The sequence below is a fragment of the Tachyglossus aculeatus genome, chromosome 19, assembly GCF_015852505.1.
Source record: "Tachyglossus aculeatus isolate mTacAcu1 chromosome 19, mTacAcu1.pri, whole genome shotgun sequence".
Classification (NCBI taxonomy): Eukaryota; Metazoa; Chordata; class Mammalia; order Monotremata; family Tachyglossidae; genus Tachyglossus; species Tachyglossus aculeatus.
The window spans coordinates 31028813-31052621 of record NC_052084.1 but is presented as its reverse complement, the minus strand read 5'-3'; positions in this window follow the sequence as shown (position 1 = coordinate 31052621).

The window sequence follows — 23809 nt, the reverse complement described above, 5'->3', positions numbered from 1 at the left end:
GATCCATTCACCTACTTTAGTGCTTGCTTTATCCCATAGTCCCCAGATATATCTTTGGAATATGGGAAGTGGTTGCATTAGAAGTGAAAAGACAGTTTGGAAGTTATCATCTGGAGAGGGTTTTACTTCACTACTAAACCAATTATGGCATGTCATGGAGATCACATTCCATTGATTGGTCTTGGAGGGCAATAGTCAGTGAGCGACTGTCTATCCTTTGGTAATGTGGGGCACTTGTCTAAGAATCACACTTTATACTAGCCTAAAGGAAAGGAAAGGCATGAGGATCAAGGAGACAAATGACAAACAAACACAGAAAGCTGTAAAGTTAAGAACACTGAAGGGAGGAAGCCACAAGGGAACTAGAGTAGGTTTCAGAGTTTCTTTTAAAAAAAGAAAGCACCATGATCTTTCTTGTAAATTAATTCCACACTTAATTTTTGGAATTCTTTCTTATTTTTCCAGGCTCCAGCCAAAACTGAGTCAGATGAAATGTTATAGGAAACTGGCAGCCAGGCAGAGAGTGGTAAACTAGTTTATTTTCCAGTTGCCTTTCATATGGAGATGGAACAGTGCATTTTCTTTTGTCATTGCTTACAAAGATCTAAGCTTCCTTCCTAAGGCCCCATCTTTTATTAATCAGCTTATCCACAACAGAGTCCAAGAAACTGGGCCTGGGCTCAGACAGATGTTGATAAATGTCTTAAGTTTCTTATAAACTAAATCAAGGCCAGCTATGTTTTATTAATGTTAACCTTCATACATACTTTGCCCTCTGTATATTGTATCACACTTTATATGCCATCCTGTTTACACTGCATGTCCTGATTCGGCTGAAGACTGCAAAACTGTATTTAGTAGGGTAGACCTCGTGAATCTATTTTTGCTTCTAGCTGATGGCCAGTGTTGATAGAATCCTACACAGAAGCACATCCACCCGTAATGCTACTAGATGCAATAGCAATGGAGGAAATTACCAAATTACCAAATATCCCAGGCAGCCTCCTCAGCCACTTTCTAAGACTAACTATATTGTGACTTTCATAAACCTGCCATGTTGGGGGCAGGCTCTAATAACACAATGTACACAATCTGGTGATTAAGGCAGACACTCAGGCACACACACACCATTTATGCCTATGAATATATACACTGCATTGTTTTAGGATGAAAGACTCAAACTGTGTCAGTAGGATCCAGGAAATTTGCATTATTGAAACTCTAAGGTGGCGATACCCTTAGACCATCTGGATACTGGGAAAATCAAACTGCATCTTCTAAATTTTGTAAGCAAAAGAGATGCAGGTGAGTTGACTGAAGATAGGAAGAAGAGTGTATTTTCTAGATAGCAATACACTGTATTTCTGCAGCTACAGAATGCAGGCATCCGATTATATTTTTTATTGGTATTTGTTAACCGCTTACTATGTGGCAGGCACTGTCCTAAGCGCTAGAATAGATACAAGGTAATTGGGTTGGACACAGTCCATGTCCCAAATGGGGCTCACAGTTTTAATCTCCATTTTACAGGTGAGGTAACTGAGGCACATAAAAATTAAGTGACTTACCCAAGGTCACGCAGCAGACAAATGGTAGAGCTGCATTCAGAAACCAAGTCCTTTTGACACCCAGTCTACTTGGTCACGCTGCTTCTCAACTTGAGCAAATATTCAGAACCTTTTACTGCGTGGAAACACCAGGGTAAATTCATTTTGAATACCCCAACTCTCAAAACTGAATCATTTTAATAACATTAGACTCTTTCTCCTGCACTGAAATTAATCAATCAGTGGTACTGAGCACTGTACTGAGTACTTGGGAGAGTACAGTACAACAGAATTAGCAGATGTAAAGTTTCTACCACTATTTATTCCTCCAGATTCTTAAAGTCACATCTCCTCCAAGAGTGCTTCCCTGACTAAGTCCTCAATCCCTCTACTCCCTTCTGTGTTTCCCTTACACCTAGATTTGTTCTCCTTATTCAACCCACCCTCAGCCTTGCAGCACTTACATACAGAACCATAATTGATTTATTTATATCAATATCTATCTCCCCCTCTAGACTATTAGCTCCTTGTGGGCAGGGAACATGTCTAATAACTCTGTTATATTGTACTTTCTCGAGCACTTAGCACAGTGCTCTGCACACAGTAAGTACTTAACAAATGCCATTGATTGATTGATCCAGATCCTTGATTATTCTTTCCGGTAAATTAAAAAGGTGTTTTAATTTAAAAGCTAGTATTAGAGGGGCTTCTTTTTTTATTTTTCTCAAGAACAGTCTCTAAAATATGGATTTCTGCATCCGAATCTAGGGCATGATCTCGGAGAGGGTGAAAACAATTCCCCCAAAGTATTGATCCTGAAGATTCACCCTGGGAGGGGTGAAATGGCTGCTGATAGTAGCAAGGTAGGAGAGCTGTAACAAAATCATGGTCTATCCAAGGACCTTTTTCCAGCTCAGGATTTTGCTTTCCTGTTGTGTCCGTTGACACTTACTGGGTACCTGTTTATTTTCCCCCACTGCCTTCTGTGTCACCCTTGCACTTGAATTTGCAACCTTTATTCACATCTTCCTCAGCACCAAAGCACTTAGGTACACACTTGTAATTTATTTATATTGATGTCTGTATCCCCCCCCCAGGCTCTAAGATCATTATGGGCAGGAAACATGTCTTCCAACTCTGTTGTATTTTACTCTCCCAAGCACTTAGTATGGTGCTCTGCACATAGTAAGCTCTCAATAAATGTGATTAATTGATTTGGTAGACTCTCTATACTGAAGGAAATGAGAATTCCATTGTAATGAGCTCTGTGGGTATCTTGAATTAGCACATGAAATCCTGCAGCACAAAAGAAACTTAGAAACTTTTTAATGTTGGTTTGAAAATATGAGAGAAACTGGATTATTATTTAGTCTTTTGCTTTGGAAAAGAAATGAACCTCCATTCTTCGGTTTAGTATGAGAGGCTGGAGTTGAGAAGGAAAGGAAATTCTTGAAGTAAATATTTTGCTAGAGTTCCAGTTTCAGTTCTGGGATGTGCCATCTGCAGGTCCATCAATAAGTCTCTGTTTCAAATTGTTTTCCTCCCCTGAATTATTTGCAAGTCTTTATCCTGTTTATTCAAGCCAGGGCAATTTAAAAAGTTCATCCTGCAGGTTGCTGATTTAACAGGAGGGTGGAGGGGTTAGTTAGCCACCTATTGAACTTTCATCTTGTTTCTGCATTTAGAAAATTGCAATAGCATTTGCAACCTCAATGTAGTATCGTTTATGTGTACCGTGTTTTGGGTTCTACCAACAGAGCATCTTTAAAAGCACGAAATAAAACCTCCACGCATAGGAGACCGACTGATAATACAAGTGATTTATATGAGAGAAGAAACTGGGAAGATGGCCATTTCCCACAACAGAGACAGTCTTGTTTTTGGGGTGCTCATGGATTAGGCTAGTGTCTACATTCTGGTAGTTTCATGATCTAGAACTCCTTGTTCTCAGAGGCCACAAAGGAGGCTGGGTGCACAGAAGGCAGGGCAGTCTAATGGAAAGAGCCTGGGTCTCAGAGTCAGACGCCTTGCATTCTGCCCCTTGTTTGCTGTGCGTATTTAAAGAAGTCACTCCACCTCTCTGTCTCTCAGTTTCCTCATCTGCAAAATTGAGATACACAGTTACCTCGAGGGGTGTGGTAAGGATGAAAATGAAATAATTGGTAGTAAAGTACTGTGGGATTTTCATTAAATGCTATACAAATACAACGTAGAATTAATGGGACAAGTGTCACTATGAGCTTCTTTCTCTTTTTAAAATTTAGATCCTTATTCAAAGTATTCCATGAACACGAAATAATAGGTAAATGAATCACTCAATGGTGTGGCCAACTAGGCATAGTGTAGCCTATCTATGATCTGAAAATAAATCAGTCAGTGGTGTTTATTGAGTACTTATTGGGTGCGGTACACTGTACTACGAGCTTGGGAGAGTGCTCTGTAGTAGCTTGTTATGGTCAGGGAACATGTTTGCTAATTCTGTTGTATTGTGCTTTCTCAAGTGCTTAGTGCAGTGCTCTGCACTTAGCAAGCACTCAATAAATACGATTGGTTGATTGATTTCCCGTTTTTATTGAAAGGAAACACAATTATAATTTTGCAAGTGAATCCAATGAGATCAGAGTGGCTTCCTAAAATCCTCTTTACCATGTTCTGCCCCAAACAAGTTTCATGACTCCCCAGATTTGGAAGCAAATCCTCCTAATTTGGGAAGACCTCATTTTTGTGAAAGTTTTATTAGTGTTGGTTTGGATTTTTTTCTTCTCATTTATCCTTCATCATCCGCTTCTATTAGGTTTCCCTATTTTTTCTAGAGCCTCTGCCTTTCCAGGTTAAGTAAGGACATTTCCACTAATTCATTTATTGGCCAAGTTTTACACACGCACAACACACACACACCCCTACACCACCCGACCTCCCCTTGATTTCTCTAGCACATAATTGCATCTTGTTTTTATTGCTCTTCCTAGGATTATCTGGCTCTGAAGCAGAGTATTCCAGTCAGGGCCAGGATGAGGGAGTGACAACCAAGGAGCAGGCCTGAGGCACACTGCTGGAGGGGTTACCATCTGCTGGCTAATCATTCAGTTTCCTCTACTCTTCCTTTCAGCTCTGCTTCTGTTGCTTCTGCTGACACCCAGACTTTCCCTACCACAGCCTCTACCCCTTACACTTTGCCTTTTCTCTAGGCTACAGACCACCTCCTATAACTCCTGGGTAAATTGTTGCCAATTTGTATTTCCCAAGCGCTTAGTACAGTGCTCTGCACATAGTAAGCGCTCAATAAATACGATTGATGATGATTCCCAGAATGCCAAGCCAAATAGTCTACTAAGACTTGAACGTTTGGAAGTGAAAAATGTGATCTCCGCTCCCCACAACTTTCATGCTAATAGGGGAGATCAAGAGAAATAATCGACAAATGAGCCATAGTTAAAGGAGTGTAAGGAGAAATATAAATAATGACAAAAAAAAAACCAACACAAATTTACAGGAAATAAACAGAGAAATATGTCATAATGTTGACATGCCTTAGAGGGAACATCTAAATGGATTGTGCTCCGGTCCAAGTCAATTTTATTCTAATTTGTTCATTAATGATGCAGGAAATGCAGATATCATTTGAAAGATATCATTTTATTGAATTTGTAGATTCTAGCCACAAATAATAATAAGCAGAGTGGCCTAATATGAAGAACACAGGCCTGGGAGTCAGAGGACCTTTTTATTTTTATTTTTTTGTTAAGCACTTACGATGTGTCAAGCACTGTACTAAGTGCTGGGTTCTAATCTCAGCTTGCTTCCTGTGTAACCTTGGGCAAGTCAATCCCTGTTCCTCAGTTACCTCATCTGTATATTTTTTGCCTGGTTCTCTTCCTTCATACAATCAGTCAATCAATCAACCAACCAATAGTATTTATTGTGTACTTTGTGTTAAAACATTTGGGTGATTACAATATAATTAATGGGCATGATTCTCACCCTTCAGGAGCTTTCAATCTATTAGAGGAAATAGACATTGAAAAAAATTTACAGAGAGGAGGAAGAAAAGGAAGTGGATCGGTACCCACTTATTACCCATCATTTTCCTACCTCATTTGATATTTAAAACTGTTGGTAATTTTAAAAGGAACTTATCTGCTCTGCTTTTGTTGTGTAGTCTCACTGTATTCCTTAGATTTTCATTGTTATTTTGTGACCCTGACTTGGTCGATATCCCTCAAGTTCAAATTCTTCAAGTTTCTTAGCTTCGTAGTTTCACGTTCTGTTTTTATATTTTTCACCAGTCTGGTCACCAAAGTTTCCTATGATTTTCATAATCTGAGTCAGTCCCTTCTTGTTAGTAAGTCTAAGGCTTAATAAAGCTTCTTTTTCCATTGGATTTTCTATTTTATGACTCGTGGAAGTTGGCCTATATTTATGAAGCATTCTTGTGTTACTATATCGGTTGGTCTGGCATTGTTAGTAAACCCCTCAGAGATCTGGATAGTCAAGGTCCCACTGGAGTATGATATGTGATTTAATGTGTCTTGCTGTAGAAAAATATTTTCCATTCTCACATAGTCCTAGTGGTCTGAAGTAGGATGTCCACTGCAGTTTCTCCTTTGTTTTTCATTCCTTGAATTTTAATCCAAAGCATTTCACCACTGCATTCCTTCCTGTCAAATGTTGTTGTGCTTGCATTACAAAGTATATGATTCACGATGCCACCTCCTTTGTCTTTTCCAGCCATATGTGCTCACATTCCAATTAAGAGTATGATCCTGTCAGTTTGCAATTAAACCGACTTGTGGATAACCTTCCTCAAAACCATTTTTGAAGTCCCACCAGATGGTATTTTTAATGCATGGACCAGGAAGTAACGTCATCCCTTGGCTCAGAATTAGGAAGCCCATAGCACAGAGTCATGGGCAGTGTAGGGCTCTCCTTTCCAAGGAACATATAGAGAAAGCCGAAGGACACCCAAGAACCTGAAAATGCCTAGCAGTCTGTAAATCCTAACCTATCACTAAAGAATAAAAGGAGAGTATTTGCCCTGGAATCACATCTGACTGAATGACAGCCTTAAATGGAGAGACTGTTATAAGGGCTTGATAGTCCAGCTGTTTTTCATCACCTTGGAAACCAAATTATATTAGACCAGAGATGGAAACTTGAAGCAGAAAAGCAGCATTGCCTAGTGGGTAGAATACAGGCCTAGGAGTCAGAAGGAACTGTGTTCTAATCCCAGCTCCTCCACTTTTCTGCTGGGGACTTTGGACAAGCCACAGCTAGTCCCGTGATTTTATGGTTATATAAACTTCAGGTTCTATTCTCTGTCCCCCCGGGGAACTCACTTTGTGTGCATTATTTTTACCCTCAGAACAATTCATTATTGCCAACCGGTTCAGTCCCTTTCTTATCTGGTATGTTCCAACTGTTTCCAACTGTTTCCAACTGTTCTGTTGCCTCTACTGTCAAGAGTACGATACCAGATGGCTTTACATCCAGGAATTTTAATTTTTAGTCCCCAGCCTCCTTAGCTCCCGCTTCCGAGTTCCGTGGCTCCCAAGAGGCACCTGAGTTCACAGGAACTGGGAGGAGAACCTATGGCTTGGGAGCAAATGGGGAGGTCTGGGGTCCCTGCAGAAAAATGCTCTAGGTTCAGGTGAACTTGGCGAACATCTGTAAAATGGAGTTTATGACATCATAATTTCTGGCGCCTGATATATGTGATGTCATGTGTATCCCCCGTTCCAGTATTTCAGAGTGCTGCCATTGGCCACTCTAGTCTTTTAGGAAATACAAGTTTCAGCTCTCCTGTCTGCCTGCTTCTACAGATATGAGGCACTACCTAAAGGATCCTGTTTGGATGCCACTGAATGCTAATTTGGGACTCATCTGGAAACACCCTGCCATCTGTTCAGAGTTTTAGTTTTGTTTTCTTTTGATTTTATGATTTTTGTTAAGCACTTATTATGTGTCAGACACTGGACTAGGCATTGGGGTAGATACAAGATAACCAGGTTGGACACAGTCCATGTCCCACATGGGATTCACAGCCTTCATCTCCATTTCACAGATGAGGTAAAGTGAGGCACAGAGAATTTAAGTGACTTGCCCAAGATCACAAAGTAAACAAGTGGCAGAGCCAAGAGTAGAACCCAGGTCCTTCTAACTTCCAGGCCTATGCTCTTTCCACTAGACCACGCTGAGTCCATTCACTTTTCTGAGGCTCCCAGAAGCAGCTCCTTCTGCCGGTATTCCCTCTCAATCCCCTGCTTTCTTTTTTCTCCACTCAGAACTGATGCTGCAAGAGGTTCAGAGTGTTCTTTGATCCTACTGAGTCTATTTCTCTTTCCAGCTTTCAGCATCTTCCTTAATTACAAATAAAATTCACAAAGGCTTGAGGCTCCCATTGAAATCACTCTCAGCCAAAGAGAATGCAGATCTTAGTCTTAAATTGGTGGTATATGGTTCATTACCTAACAATTTACTCAGTATCCATTTTAAGCAGAAAACAGGCAAGATCATATGGGAGTTAATGGATCACCTCTTGGAAAAAAAATTGAACATCTTTTCTGTCCAGCTGGTTTCCATCCAAAATATTCTGGTTGAAAAAGACACGTTCGCTAGAAATGAATGATACCACAGTCAGCTTTTCCTCCCAAGTAGCCTTTCTGAAAAATAACTGTCAACAGGAAAGAATAAATATTGTTAAACTTCTAATAATTATTTGGTGTTTATTAAGCACTTACTATGTGCTAAGCAGATAGATAGATAGATACATAGATTGCAGAGTCCCTGATGCATGCAGGCTTTATCATATAAGGGGCAGGGATCTTATTCCCATTTTATACATGAGGAAACTGAAGCACATAGATGTTAAGTGACTTTTCTAAAGTCACATAGCAGCTCAGTGACAAAGCTGGAATTAGAACATGGGTCTTCTGATGCGGAGTTAGACAATATCAGGAGCATTTCCTCATCTTTAAAACTAGGATCTACATCCTTCCATCTTGAGCTATTTGTTGGAGTATTGTTTGATGTATCATCAGCTGATCTTTCTGACTGTTGATGTCTCTGCTGGCTGCTTCATTCCATGAAGTAGAGCTGAGAGATTTAAGTGAAACTATTGGAAGTATGATTTAGAGCCCACAGTTAATTTGAGCAGACGCAATATGGTCTAGTGGAAAGAGAACAAGGCACGGTTATCCAGAGACATTAGTTTTAATCTGAGCCCTACCATTTGCCTGTTATGTGATCTTAGGCAAGCCATTTAACTCCTCTGGGCCTCAGTTTCCACATCTGTAAATGTGGTAATAAGATACCTGCTCTCCCTCCCCATTAGACTGTGAGTCCCATGAGGGACAGAGACTGTAACCTATCTGATTACCTTGTTTCTACCCCACTGCTTGGCACATCATAAGTGCTTAACAAATACCACAATTATTAGTATTATCTTTACGCATCATTAGATTGTTGCTCAAGGTCAAAGTTGCAGAGAGCAGACCCCGTGTCAGTTTAAAAATATTTTGTACAGTCCATATTTCATAGCAGCCAAAACAAAACATGTCTTGTTAGGCAGCTAAAAGTAGGGGAATTTGCCTAGGAGCTGTTGGGGCAGTTCGCTTCAGAAGACCTGCAGAGAAACACACCCTGTAAACAGGATTTATTTTCCTGCAAGATTGCAAATTAATGCATGACTTCTGATTGACTCAAGGCCCACTCAATTGAGAGTGGCTGTCCCAGGGATTCCAGTGGCTCCATGCCAATCTCTCAGCCACTGCCAGCCTGCCCATCTCCGGAGAGGACCTGAGTGAGTGCTGAATGGGTCTCGGTCAGTCCAGGGAACGTGCTCATACAGAGATTCCTGGAGCCAGAACTGGAATCGGTTGAGAGAGACAGGGCTCAGAGAATGTCAGTCCTAATTCATCCATTCAGATTTGAGTCAACAGTTGAATTTTTTTACTGGAAAAATGTCTTTGAAGAAATAAGGCTTGCTCAGGATAGATCTGACTATCCTCAAAAATACCAAGAAATGTTATCTCTGGTTTTGAAATGCCCTCTCATTCTGTACTCGCATGGAACAGAATCGTTATATTTTTCACCACTTTTTCTCTAGCAGAGTTTGTGTGTTAAAAAGGCACTGTTCTGGATTCCCCCCGACACTATAAAAAATTTGGATTAAATTAGCGGCTTAAAAACTTTCAAACAGATGTTTCTTCAACAGTAAATTGGGTAAAAAGGTGTCTCTCTCTTCTTTCTCAGCTTCTCACTCTGGCTGTTTATTCTTGTCTTTCATCTTTTCAGTCCAAAATTCTATTCATCTGGAAAATTACACATGTAAATCGAATTAGATGTTTCCTGTTTCTACTAACATTTCCCTAACTGGTAAGCTTTTTAAAGATTCAAAAGTTTTGTGCACCCTATTTTCAAGTTAAAATATAATTCAGTGATAAAATATTAAAATTGTATTCTGCCGAGCCATCAGCTAAAATGGTCAGGCCTGGTTTTCTCTTACATGGCTTCGTTTGGAAGAAAATAAGAAAATAAAGGATGAAAAGTATTTAATTAGGATCATTACAGTATACACAGATCTCCACCCAACAGATGCAAAATGACTAACCTCTAGTTTCGATTTTGAGTGCTCCTATAGAATTCTTGAAATAGAAGCTTGCTCCTTTTGCATATCTAATCCAAAGCAGAGGCAGTTTGGAGAGGAGGATCAACGTATTACAAAAGCCGTCTCTCATGTGAATTAAAATTCAGTTCATTTTCAAGTGTAATTTCTGTGATGAACCATTGGTTTTCTGTTTTAACTGGAGAAACAAGGTCTTACTTCTCGTTCTTTCTCCCCCCAAAATTCTAGGACTCAGGCAAAGATTATTCCATTCTCCTTCATGTTATACTTTTCTCAGTCTTACCGATTATATCCCAGGACATAATGCAACGGGAAAGGTACCCAACCTGTCTCATTTTCTGGAGTGTTCTTTAAGCTCTGGTGTTAGAAGAGCACAAGTACCACAGGTTAGTGACCTCCTGTTCAAACATTTGCATCTTTTGAACTGCAAGATGGATGTTTTTCATCTCAGCATGGGATTACCCAAGTGGTCCCACTTCCACATGATCAGGAAATAATTGAGAACATGCAAGAGCCTCACTAGGCCCAGAAGTGAAAGAATGCTTTATCGCGGCGGCAGAAGTGGCTACGGGGGCTCAGCCAGACCCATCGTTTCAATCGAGTCCGTGTCTGATTGGGGCCTACTTCCTTGTTTTTCCTTCCTTGCTATGTCTACTGCTTGTCTTGCATGAGACTAAAAAACCCGGCACTCACCTTGGGTTATAATCTCAGGTCGATGTAGGTGGAAAATCCTGAGGAGAAATTCAGAGGAATTGTGCAGTAATGGGGTGAGGAGAGCTGTCTTTATCTTTCATTATCCTGATTGGCCCTCTGCTTTGCAACAGGCTTGCTTTAGGCACAAGGTGTTGATTTCTTCTGAGATGGGAGCTTTTTCCTTAGTTTCCACATAACAGTATTCTGCAGCACTGAAGAAATTTACAGCTTCCGTTTACAGCCCTCTAAAAGTGATTCCTTCTCCTGGAAACGCCTCTATGACAGTGGCATCCGAGCCAGCTTTCTCGGACAAATTGCAACAGCAGGGCCAAGAGCCTTATCTCTTAGCCCTCTTCTGTTCACAGAGCATTCCCGAACTAGTACCAAATGAGATGTCGAGTCAGAGAGAACCTCTTTCTTTGGAAAGCCTCAGCTTCTTCCTTTTCCTTGATTTAGATTTCTCTCTTCCTGATTTGAGTCTCTCACTTTTCGTATCGCACAGTTTCTGATTGCTAACAGCCCCTGCAGGAGTCCTGTTGTTATTATTTAGCGTGCCCTTGGCGATTTATATTTTGCAAAGGGCTTTGCAGACATTTTTACAAGTTATTCTCATGCCTTCTGCAACTCATGAATTATTTTGGGCCTTATTATTCTACATGGGATTTGACTACTATTTTTAAATATCTTGGGATTAATCGCATATGCTTTTAAGGGTAGTTTTGGAAGGTTTTTTCTTGGAAATTTTTTTTGAAAAATAATCATTTTTAGGCTCTATAAATACTTCAGTACCTTTATTTCAGCCTTCTCAATTTTTCTTTTGGAGTTTATTGTCAAATAGGAAATACCATTTTTGATTGGAACGGAATCATTTCATTTTATATATGTATGTAAAAAACCCCTCTGAAGTATGGTATCATACAGCTTTATCTGAAGCAGGAAAGTTTACACCTGGAAAATCTTCCAATAGATGATGAGATAAATAATCTTAAGAATTCCAACAGCACTAACCAGAATATACCTCTATTTTAATGTACAACCAGCTTGTACTTTCTCCCCAGGGTTCAAAAACGGGTGATTTTTGAAAGACTCTTTTTTTCTTCAGTGGCAAAAAATCTGATATGCATCATCTGTCCATTGAGCAAATCACTCTGTGTGGATCTATTGGAGTCTGCTACTTTAAGAGTCAATTATAGGTCTTTTCCATTCACATTCACTCTCCAAGAAAATGCAAATGTTGAGCTGCTCCGCTACATTTCCAAACCTTTGCAGGCAGCATAATATTCTGCCACTGATAAGAACTGCAGGCATACCGTGTTCAGTCTGCAATGGAAACTGGAATGTATGTTTATAGCAGAGTTTCATCCTGAATGTGAGGGCAGTTGGATTTAGAGGGTTTCAAAGGGCACCAGCTCCAGCCGGAATATCTTTCTAACTTTATAGTCACCCGCGATAGTAGACTTCTTAGACTTTCAACTTCTTAAGGGCACAGCCTCTCGAGATACAGTCAGAAAGTTTCAGCTGTGTTTCTTTCCCAGCCAGATCCCCCATTTTCTGCCCTCCTTTCTCAGTAACTTGCTAGGGTTGTCACTCTCTTGGTATATCTGTGATCCATCCAACCGGCTCTCAATTCGCATTTTTATTTTGCATTTCATAGGATCTTCGAGCAGGAATCAATCATCTATCTGATCCGCTGGAGAGGATTTATGGAATAACCACAGAGATTGTTGTCTGTCTGAAGATTCTGGTTCCGGGATCCTGCCACCTTGCTTGATAACACTCCCCACTGTTTAATAACCTTGAGGAAACTCCTACAAAAGTGATGCTGTTTTTTCTTGTTTGTTTTTAAAACAGTTTTCGTTTTTATCAGAGTTTTATACACCTGAAAGTTATTTTGCAGCTCTCTGGGAGAGAGACTAGGAAGGTTGCGAGGGAGAGAGGAGAAGGGTATTAGTGTTTGTGCCATGAAATAGTTATTCCTCATCCATGGAATTGCTTTGGTGTTTATATTTTCCAGCCCTGCTGGATTTTGTCTTCCAGCTTCTTTGAGCCACTTGGCCAGCTCTAGGTTCTAGGGAACTTTTCTTTTTCTGAGTCAAAGCTCCCAGGTGGTCTGCTGAAGAGGGTGGGTACCTTCTGACAGGATCTGGACCTCCATCTCAGTTTTTGACCTTGATGAAAAAATCCAGACTAGTTTATTCCACTCCTCCATACCCGAGCTGATGACTGGCTTGTCACCAGGTAAGGAGCTCTGGAAGTCACTGTGGTTAAAAGAAGTTGATTGATCGACTGGTCGATTATTGATGGACTTGCTGACAGACTGTATAGGTGGCTTCTGTTTCCTAGGGCGGTTTGTCCTGGACTGCATCCCAGGGCCATGCTCCAGTTTTTTGTGCCTTTGTTTCTTCTTCTCGTCTCTGAGAAATCAAATTTGAATGAAATCTGGCTTCTGAACCTATCCAAGTTAAATAAAGCAGGGGAATGAGCCAGGACCAATGATCTGGGTCATTCAGGGCAAAACTCCCTCTCGGTTCCCCTCCAAAGCAAGCTTGTTGACCTGAATGAGCTGGGCTAGCGCCTCTGCCATCCACTTGCCCTCCTGGCTCTGCTGGCTGGTTACTCCTGGTCCTGGTGAACCAGCCCAAGGTGAACAACCTCGCCCCATGTAATCCATCCCTTTGGCCCTTTGGGTGGTAAGAAGAAGCATGGCCCAGAGGATAGAACATGAGTCTGGACATCATTCTAATCCCAGCTCACCACCTGTCTGCTGTGTGACTTAATTTCTCTGCTCCTCAGTCTGTATTTACTGAGCTCCTATTGTGTGCAAAACACTATTGTACTCTCACAAGTAATTAGTACAGTGCTCAGCTCTCAGTTAGCTCTTGATAAATACCAGTGATTGGTTGACACTAGCTAATAATAATAATAGTAAGGATGGTATCTGTAAAACGCTTACTATGTGCCAATCACTGTTCTAAGCACTGGGAGAGATACAAGGTAATCAGGTTGGCCCAAGTGGGACTCAGTCTTAATCCCCATTTTACAGATGAGGTAACTGAGGCACAGAGAAGTTAATTAAATTGCCCAAAGTCACACAGCGGACACGTGACGGAGTTGGGATTAGAACTCACAACCTCTGACTCCCAAGCCTGTGCTATGCTGCTTGTAGGAGAGTGCAGTAGAAGTAAAAAGGACAAGCCCTGCCCTCTAGGAGCTTACAATATAACAGAAGAGATAGAACCAAAATTGTTTATGGAAAAAAGAATGGAAAGATGGGTAAATGAATAAATAGTAGAGATGGTAAATTGCTAGGTACATAATTGCTGTGGGTGACTGTGAAAAATGACATAAAGTTCATATAATTAATAAAAATAAGAGGGAGGAAGCAAGTTTTCTTTCTTTCCCCATGCATGCAAATGCCTAGTTAGGACATAACCTGACCATCGTTATTCCCAGGGACTTTGAGCCTGCTTTGCAGGTGGTAGATTCGTGTAAGCATCTGAAGTTTTCCACCTCGGCCAGCCCTTATTAGTTCCACAGGGGAGAAAGGGTCGGCTTTCAGGGAGGTCTCAGTGACTGCAACTCCATAAAGGTTTAATAACTATATCCCTGAAGTATGGAAGGGAGATGGGGTATTTTTCTTCTCCAAAGGAAAGATTGAGTGTGCTCCCCACTTCTGCCTGCAATACGTGAGTCAGAAAGGGAGAGCTGTTGTCACCCAGACCAATCCTACCCCTTCTCAGAGCAGACACGGCAAAGCAGGCTATTTGCAGCTCCCACATGTGGGGTTGTTGGTGATCAGAGATTTATTCCCCTGATGATGAAAATCCTCAACACTTTCAGAGGGCCCGGGAGAGATAAGGGAAAAATGAAGACAAATAAAGAGGGGAGGAGTTCCAACTCTGACAAAGCATTAAACTGTAATGAAATTATTTCAACCTTCAGCTCGGCTCAGAAATCATGCTTTGTGTTCGCACAACTGGCTCTCCGTGCCCTATATAATCATACTGCTTTTTCTGCCAGGCTGAAGAGAGGAGAGCAGATGGGGTGAGACGTGAGGTTTGCATTACTTTGTAGAAGTGACATTCAATGTAATTTTATTTATGGTTTCTTTTTTCCAATTGACCTACTTATATTAACTTCGTGGCTCAATTTAGTGTTTCGGCTGAAGACTGTTGTTTCGCGATTCTGCTCTCCGTAAGTGAGACCTCGAAAGGGGAGGGAAAGATTGAACAAACAATGGAAACCAGTTTCCCTCCTTCTCTTGCAGTGCTGACGAGGAACTGTCTCAGGATATATGTTGGCAATATAGTTTCTGCAATGCAGGCTTTCTAGAGGGATGAAATAGAGTCAAATCACATCATAATATGCTGGTCTGCAAGTTAGGTGCAGTACCTCAAGATAGTATTTCCATAAATAAGGTTGTGGGGAGAAGGAGTACATTAATCACTGGGTCATTGACTGGAAGCATACTCTGAAGTGCTATGAATCACAAAGAAGGCAAATAAATGCCATTTCGAAAATCCAACATGCCACAATGTTTTGTTCATTTCTTTTGGCAATTACAAGTTAGATTTATTTGTAATAGTCCATAACATTCCGGGAAGTAAATTTTAGAAAAAGAATACAGCCAAGGCAATGTGAGACTGCTCTTCAGCTTTCTGCTATTAAATCTTGATTTGGGAGAGGGCAGGTGGGCAAGAATTATCTGGCTTGTGGATTAGTGAAATGAGAATTTGTGAAATCCGATAGCATTTAATCTTTAGCTATGAGTTATGTTAGCCATCCTGCTTACAGGGTTCGTTCTTCATTTCTGACCAGCCTGGTAGTTCTGACTCCCAAGACGTGGGACTAATATCTTACAAGTTGAACTCCACAGTTGGTGACAGAAGCAGGATTAGAATTCCGAATCTCCGAGACATCCCGGGGCACCACCCTCTCTCTGGGCTTGGTTCGGGTTTCAGTCTCGGCTGGGCCGTGCTCATGGGTGGAATCAATAAATCAATTGGTAGTATTTATTTATAACTTCCTGCATGCAGAACACTGCGCTCGGCACTTGGGAGAGTACCATAGCATAAGTAGACATTATCCCTGCCCTCGAGCTTTACAGGCTAATGGGGGTGACAGACACTAAAATAAGTTAGAATTAGAGGAAGCAATGGAGTGAAAAGATCCGTACCTAAATGCTATGGAAGTGTAGGAGCGGGTGACTACCTTAGTACTTAGGGGTAAGGACTCAGGTGCCTAGGCAATATAGTAGAGAAGGAAAGTAGGATGAGGAGGTGAGAGATTGGTCAAGGAAGGCTTCCTAGAGGAGATGTTAACTGCAGCTCTTCTTTCACTAGAGACTACGACGGTATTTCCTAAACCACAGGCTCGGAAATGGCCGACATTTTCACAAAACATCCCCTTTTGGAAGGCCCTCCAAATTGAGCTTCCTACAGTGCTCTGCACCACAGTAAGCACTCAGTCAGTACCAATGATTGATTGAAATAATTTTAAGTGGAAACATTGTTCATGAGCTAATATCGGTAATGAAAACCTAAGCTAGGGGTTTTCTTTTTCCATACAAGGAAAGTCAATTAAACAAAGAAATCTTCATTTTGTCACCATCAAGATTTGCCTTCACAGAGCTTGTCCCTTTGCAGTTCCACCCCAGTTTGGGTAGAAAATGGATTGGGCCTGATCATTTCCTGCAATGCTGTGAGTTCTGAAGACAGACAGAGAGAGAGAGACAGAGAGACAGAGAGAGACAGAGAGACAGAGAGAGAGAGTACATACAAGTAAGGTGGGGAGGCAGTGTGGACAATTGTGCTCCTTCTCCAGAAATAACTCAGTCCGTACTTTTCTTTGCTGCCCACATCATTTTTATAAAAAGTCATTTTGTGCTTGCCTCCCTACTCCTCAAAACCCTTCAATGGTTGCCTGTCCACCTCCACATCAAGCAGAAAGTTCTCACCATCACCTTTAAGGTACTCAATCATCTCTCCCCCTCCTACACAACCTTGCTCCTCTCACATTACAATCCAACCCTCACTTCGCTAACCTAACACCAACCTATTTACTCTGCCTTGATCTCACCTCTTTTGCCGTGAACCCCTTTCTGCCTGCCCAGACTCTTTCCTCCCTCATTTACCACAGACCACCACTCTCCCCACCTTCAAAGCCTTATTAAATTCACATCTCCTCCAAGAAGCCTTCCCTGACTAAGTCCTCATTTCCCCTACTCCTTCTTCCATCACCCTTGCACTTGGTTTGGTACCTTTATTCACCCCACCCTCAGCCCCACAGCACTTAAGTACATATTCATAATTGACTTATTTATATTAATGTCCATCTGCCCCTCTAGTCTGTGAGCTCCTTGTCGGCTGGGAACAGGTCTGCTAACTCTGTTGTACTGAACTCTCCCAGGGGCTTAGTCCAGTGGTCTGCACACTGTAAGCGCTCAATAAATATCACTGATTGATTTGTGCTCCCTCCCCCTTCATAGTCGACAGACCAGTATGCTCCAAATCTTCACCCCTTTCTAAAAGTACATCTACTCCAGAAAGCCTTCCTTGACTAGCCTCTAATCTCACCATCCTAGATTACCTCCCTTCTTTGTTGCTTATGCACTTCTGTTTTACCCCTTGAGCACTTGAATATTCAATCTTCCCCCACAACCAGAACACCTATGTACATGTCCTTAAACTCTCTATTTTATTTTATTATCTGTCTCGCCCAATGGATTGTAAACTCCTTAAGGGTAGGAAACAGGTTTACCAGTCTATTGTACCCTCCCCAGCTGTTAGTACAGTGCTCTGCACATAGTAAGTGCCCAATAAATACCGTTGATTGATTGATTGATTCCTGCAATTCCCATTTTGGGAGGAATCCACCCCAAGGGTCCTTCTATCCCACCTAAGAATGGTACCTCAGTTTCCCTTTGCCCACTCAGGATTGTCCTCCGTTTGGCAGACCGACCTAAGACACTAAGTAACATTGAAAAGAACAGTGACATGCAGGAATAGTTTACTGTTCAGAGGAACACTAGGTGGTATGAGTAGCAATTTGATGAAGGAGAATGATGCTGTTGACTTTTTAACTGCTTGAAGTGGTTTAAAAAGCAAACTGTATGTCTTGGATTCAAGATTTGCTTCTGCCATTGTGTTCAGATAGCCTTTCAGTTCATCTCTCTGCCCTTGATTCCCCCATCTGTAAGCCTACAATATAATTTTTGTTAAAATCTGGGACATCTGGACACCATCATAAGCTGTTGTGCTTCTCCCTTCCCTAGTAGTAGTAGTAGTAGTAGTAGTAGTAGTAGTAGTTATGGTAGTAGTAATAAAAAAAGGTATTTATAAACACCTCCTGGGTGTGGTGCACTCTGCTAAGTGCTTGGGAAATAATAAAAGGGAATAAAATAAATTCCCAGCACACAAAGTACTTACACTCTAACCTGAGAGACAGTTTTAAAAATATTTACCACTTGGGTAATCAGAATGAATAAATGGGCTGTACAATCTATTTCACATCTATATTATACATATACATACATATATGTCCAGAAGGAGAGTATAAATAGCTAAATCAATCAATCAATCAGTAGTATTTACTGAACCCTTACCATGTGCAGAACATTGTTCTAAGCACTTGGGAGAGTACAGTACAACAGAATTAGCAGACACTAAATCTGTCAGTGTTACAGGTGACTGGCTAATGGGTTGATGGGACTTGGATTTGAGGAGATAATCAGGGAAATCAGAGTGGGAAGACTAGAAGGGTGTGGGGTTAAATTTCCCCAGCAGTTTGGATTGTCCTAACTACTATCTCAGTATGCTGGGAACCCTAAATAGAATACGGACTGTGCATGCCCCAGCCTGTGCTGGAGGCTGATGCAAGTTTACCTGGGACTTTCTCAATTTTGGGACATCGGCACATTTTTTTTCAAAATTGCCCACGACAGCCGACAGGAATCTGGGACTGTCTTGCCTTCCCTGGGGTGTGTGGTCAACCTGCTTGTCTGTGAAATGAGGAGAAAGATTCCTCCCACTACCATCCTATCTGAAATGCTGTGAGGTCCCATGAGGAGATTGGACCGGAACAGACCAGTGTTGAACGGAGGGAGAGAACATTGTGCTGCTGTTTTTGAAGAAGGCTGTTAGGAATTCTTTTTTAATTTGTGTTGCTCTAGCAAAATAATAGGAGAAGAATCTGTGAGAAATAATAGGTGCCTGGGCCAGCTTCGGCACTCTGGGCTTCCATATGAGAAGCAGGTTGACCTGGAAAGGACAGTCTCTGGCTCCCTGTATACAAAACTTCTGGGTCAGGGCACCCTTCAGGGGCCTCCTGTGGGCAGCAAGCAGTGTTTGCCAGAAGGGTAAATGAGGGGCTTGGGGTAATTTTGTCCTGGAAGTCGAGAGACCAAGATTCTAATCCCAGCTCTGCTTCTGGTCTGCCGTGTGACTTCAGGGAAGTCATTTCATCTCTCTGGGCTTCGGTTTCCGAATCCGTGAAATAGAGACCAGAGACTTGACCTCTTGGCTTGTAAGCCCCGAGTGGGGCAGTGTTAATCATAATAGTATTTATTAAGTACTTACTATGTGTGATGCACTGTTTTAAGCTCTAGGAGAGTACAGAGGTGGGAATTAGACACAGTCCCTGGCCCTCAAGAGAGAGAGAGGGGACTGGCAACAGGTACCTGAGGAAAGATGAAGTGATAAAAATAGTAAAACAACATAAGACATGAACAGATATAAAAAGACTAATCAAAAAACAATGGGGTACTGTGGCTAGAGGAGTAGAAATTTGGGTTCCTTGTGGCTCAGGGACCAGGAGTCAGATTTGCAACTCCAGTGACCACTGCAGCTCCAGCAACTTTCAATGGCCCTCTGAACATTCTGCATTTTGTGGCAGCCACACACGAATGCTTCTTTTTACCATAGCATTGAAAGGCACGATGGGATTGAGGCCCCAGGGCACAGGGGGCCTGACACGGGTTAATGTCAAAACAGGGGGTGATCATCTCATATCAACCCTAGTGTTTAGCACAGTACTTGGCACATCAGAAGCCCGCAACAGAAACCTTAAAAAAAAGCTTTCATTTTCTGGGGGTGAGGTCAGTCAGGGAAGAATCTGGGAGGGCATGAGGGAGACTCACAGAAGCCGAGGAATACACTTTCATCCAGGAACTCCCAAGGCAGACTCCATCTCAGAGCAAATTGGCCATCCCATCGTCCAAAGCGGGACCCACAGCATATCTAGAGAAAATGCTGCTGTCAAAAAGGAACTTAACTCCCACGAAGAATTTTTCCCTTGGAAAAAGTCGAACTTTCAGCTTGCCTCCGATGCCCAACGAGCGGCCGGGGACTTCAAACGAAAGTAAAGAATTTTTAATATTCAGCCGTTAGTTAAGAGGCGGCTGAACTTTTGTTAGGCTGGCGTTTGCAATCAACTCAGAGCATGAGTTAATGCATAAGCACTAATAGACCTTTGAAGCTTAACGCCGAATCCATTTTAGATCATCGGGAACCGTAGTTGGTTCGTGTCTGTTTCTCATAAATGTGGATTATAAACACGATCGGTCATCAGCACGGAAAGCGCGGCACAGTTAATCGTCGGATTGAGCAGGAAATCACTTTGTGGGGGGAGAAGTCTTTGTTTAAGATCAGCGACCAAGTCTTCTAAATGGCGGGTTCCCCCTAGAATTTTCCACCGCTGCTTCCAGGTTTCTGAGACCCACTGCGAGTAGCAGACATTTTGGCTCAGGGTTCCCTTCTGAGACCTAAAGAGACAAGGGCATCCCCTTGCCACCCAGTAAAAAAATGAACCCTGCAATCTTTTCTAGGTTTGCATCTGATGAGTAGCATACCTCTAAACTGCTGTGAGCAATAAAATATATTTGTGCAAGTTGGCTATAAGAAATGCCAAAGTTTCACCTAATAAAATTTTGGTATGCCTCAATTTTCAAAGTAAATTTGATTTATTTGAGCCACCAGCCATCTGATGACAGCCTTGTGTTTTTTATATGACTCATGTCCCAGGGGGGCGAGAATAGGGCCATAGTGTACCTTGGAGCCGATCCAGTGTCCGCAAACAGGTTTTCATTAGACTTTGATGCCCCAGTCGCATTTGGGAGCGGAGAGGCTGCTGAAAACCAGCTTTACTTGGGGATCTCTTCTTTCTTTGAGAAAGAACAACAAAGATCTTTTTTAGCGAAGCTTTACGCCTCCACATTGTAGGTAGATGGCAATATTTTAGAGAACAGTAATCTGTTATTGCAGGTGGCTATGCTTCAAGCACTTCCGTATTTTGAGAATAGATCAGACAAAGTGCAACAACTTTTATTGAAAAATTGCCGAATTTGTAAATTAGAAACACATTTGACTGTGGCCGAGATTAAGTTAGCATGTATTACAGTCACCGGGACTTTTCTGTAGCACTTCGGGGAATATAATTACATAGGCCATGCCACAAATCCAAAGGTGAGAGCCTCGATCAGGTTTAAAAACCTTTATCTCTCTGTTTTGGGCCCTCAAGCTCTGAAGATGCTGCAACAACTCAGATTGAGACTAAACCCAGAGCAGAATTAAATCACCGACTTCTTTTTCACTCCACATCAAGCAGTGCCATTTAGTAGAATCGGGGTTGCTTTTAAATCTCTTTGTGCTGCCTGGAGTGAGTGAATGGTACTGAGAAAATTGTGGGTTTCCTCCTCTCCAAAGGAAGGTCTGCCCTGGAGGTTGGGACGGTCAAATTCATTTCCAGAGTTCGACGAGGATGCAGGGGTTTGGATCTCAGAGCTGGGTCCTAGTCCTGGAGAGAGCCTCAATGCAATGAAAGGCCTGGAAGGACAACAAGGTGGGTGTAGGGTAAGAAGAGGGAAGGGGTTAAAAATAATAGTGATTATAATTATTGTAATAGAAGTATTTGTTAAGCGCAAGATGCACAAAATAACCAGGTGGGGCACAGGGGCTCATAATCCTTGGGAAGTAGGAAGGACAAACAATGAATGAAAGGCAAGTATGAGAAGCAGTGTGACTCGTGGAAAGCAGCATGGTGTAGTGATAGAGCACAGTCCTGAGAGTCATAATGTCATGGGTTCTAATCCTCATAATGTCATGGGTTCTAATCCCAGATCCGCCACTTGTCTGCTGTGTGACCTCGGACAAGTCACTTGATTTCTCTGCACCTCAGTTACCTCATCTGTAAAATATGGATTTAGACCGTGTGCCCCATGTGGGACAGGGACAGTGTCTACTCCTATTTGCTTCTATCTATCCCAGTGCTTAGTACAGTGCCTGGCACATAGTAAATGCTTTCCAAATACCATTATTAGTATTATTATTAGAAACAAAGTAACTTCCTATTCAACCAAAGGAATGAGCAATCTTTTTTCTCCCAGAATGCCTATGGTCCTTCATTAAAAAAGAAATAAGAAAACAGGGAAGGATCATGATTTGGTGGTGTTTAACCTCTTTTGTCAGTGAAAAAATGACCCTCCTTACCCAATGTAACGGTTCCTTGAAAAGAGATTCCAGACAGGCTCTAGCTAAGCATTTGTGGCCATCAAACAGACCCTCAGATGAAACAGGAGAACAAAGAAAGGAAGGAAAAAACTCCAAAGTCTCATATCGCTATCTAAGGCCAAGACCCTCCCCAGGGACCAAGTCTAGAATGGAAATATTGAACATCCCACCACAAATAAGAATTCTTCAGTTTGTCCTCCAGGACTCAGCGGAGTCACCCCCGAGCTGTCCTTTGAGGGGGCGTCTTGTTGGCTCAGAAAATCCTCAAGTGTCATCAGAGTTGAACAATAAATGTTTTATCTCTCTCCCCCTCTACAGTTTGGAATGCAATGAGGCAAAACTCCTCTAAGTGTCCCAGTGAAGAAAAATATCTGCTTGTCCATACTCAGTTTTTCTTGAGTGACAACAAGCAGAAAGTAGTAAATAGGTGTAGGATGGCCATCCATTATGACTCCCCCTTCTAGACTGAGAGCCCACTGTTGGGTAAGGACCGTCTCTATATGTTGCCGATTTGTACTCTCCCAAGTGTTTAGTATAGCGCTCTGTATACAGTTAGGGCTCAATAAATACGATTGAATGATTGAACACAGGTCTCCAGGCTCCAGTGAATCCACCCATCACTGGAATTTATTGATTATTTATTGGGAGCAGAGCAGTGTACTGAGCATTTGGGAGAGTACAGTAGAGTTGGTAGACGTGATTCCTGCCCACATGGAATTTACAATCCCATGCTGTTTCTACTAGGCCACACCACTTCTCATTAGTATCATTTTCATCACCAGTGATATTTCCTAAGTTCTCACACTGTGGAAAACACTTTCCTAGGCATTCTGGAGACATAAAGAAGAAGCATAAAACTCAATTCTGCCCTGAGAAACTCACAGTCTCGTGGGGGATAGATACTTATTATTTATTTATTTTTATTTTATGGTGTTTGTCAAGTGCTTACTATGTGCCAAGCACCGTACTAAGCACTGCGGCAATCAGGTTTGACACAGTCCATGTCCCACAATCTTACAGATTTTTACAGATTTATACATTTTACAGATTTTTACATTTATACATTTTACAGATGAGGTACCTGAGGCACAGAGGAGGTTAGTGATTTTTCCAAGGTCACACAGCAGACAAGTGGCAGAGCTAGGTCCTTCTGATCCCCAGGCCCAAGATCTACCCATTTGGCCACATTGCTTCTCGTCCATATTCATATAACTGATAACCTCTCATGAATGAATCAATCAAAAGCAAAAAGATCTCTATGTGGATGCTAAGGAGGCTAAGGGGATGGTGCACCCAGGAAGGTGGGGAGTTTAGTCAGAGAAAACCTCCTGGGGAAGATGGAATTTTAAAGGACTTCATGGGAGGAAGGAAATGTTGGACCACACTGATGGGAGAAGGAATCTCAGGGTGTGGAAGAGAGGCAAGCAGTGGGGAAGAGAGAG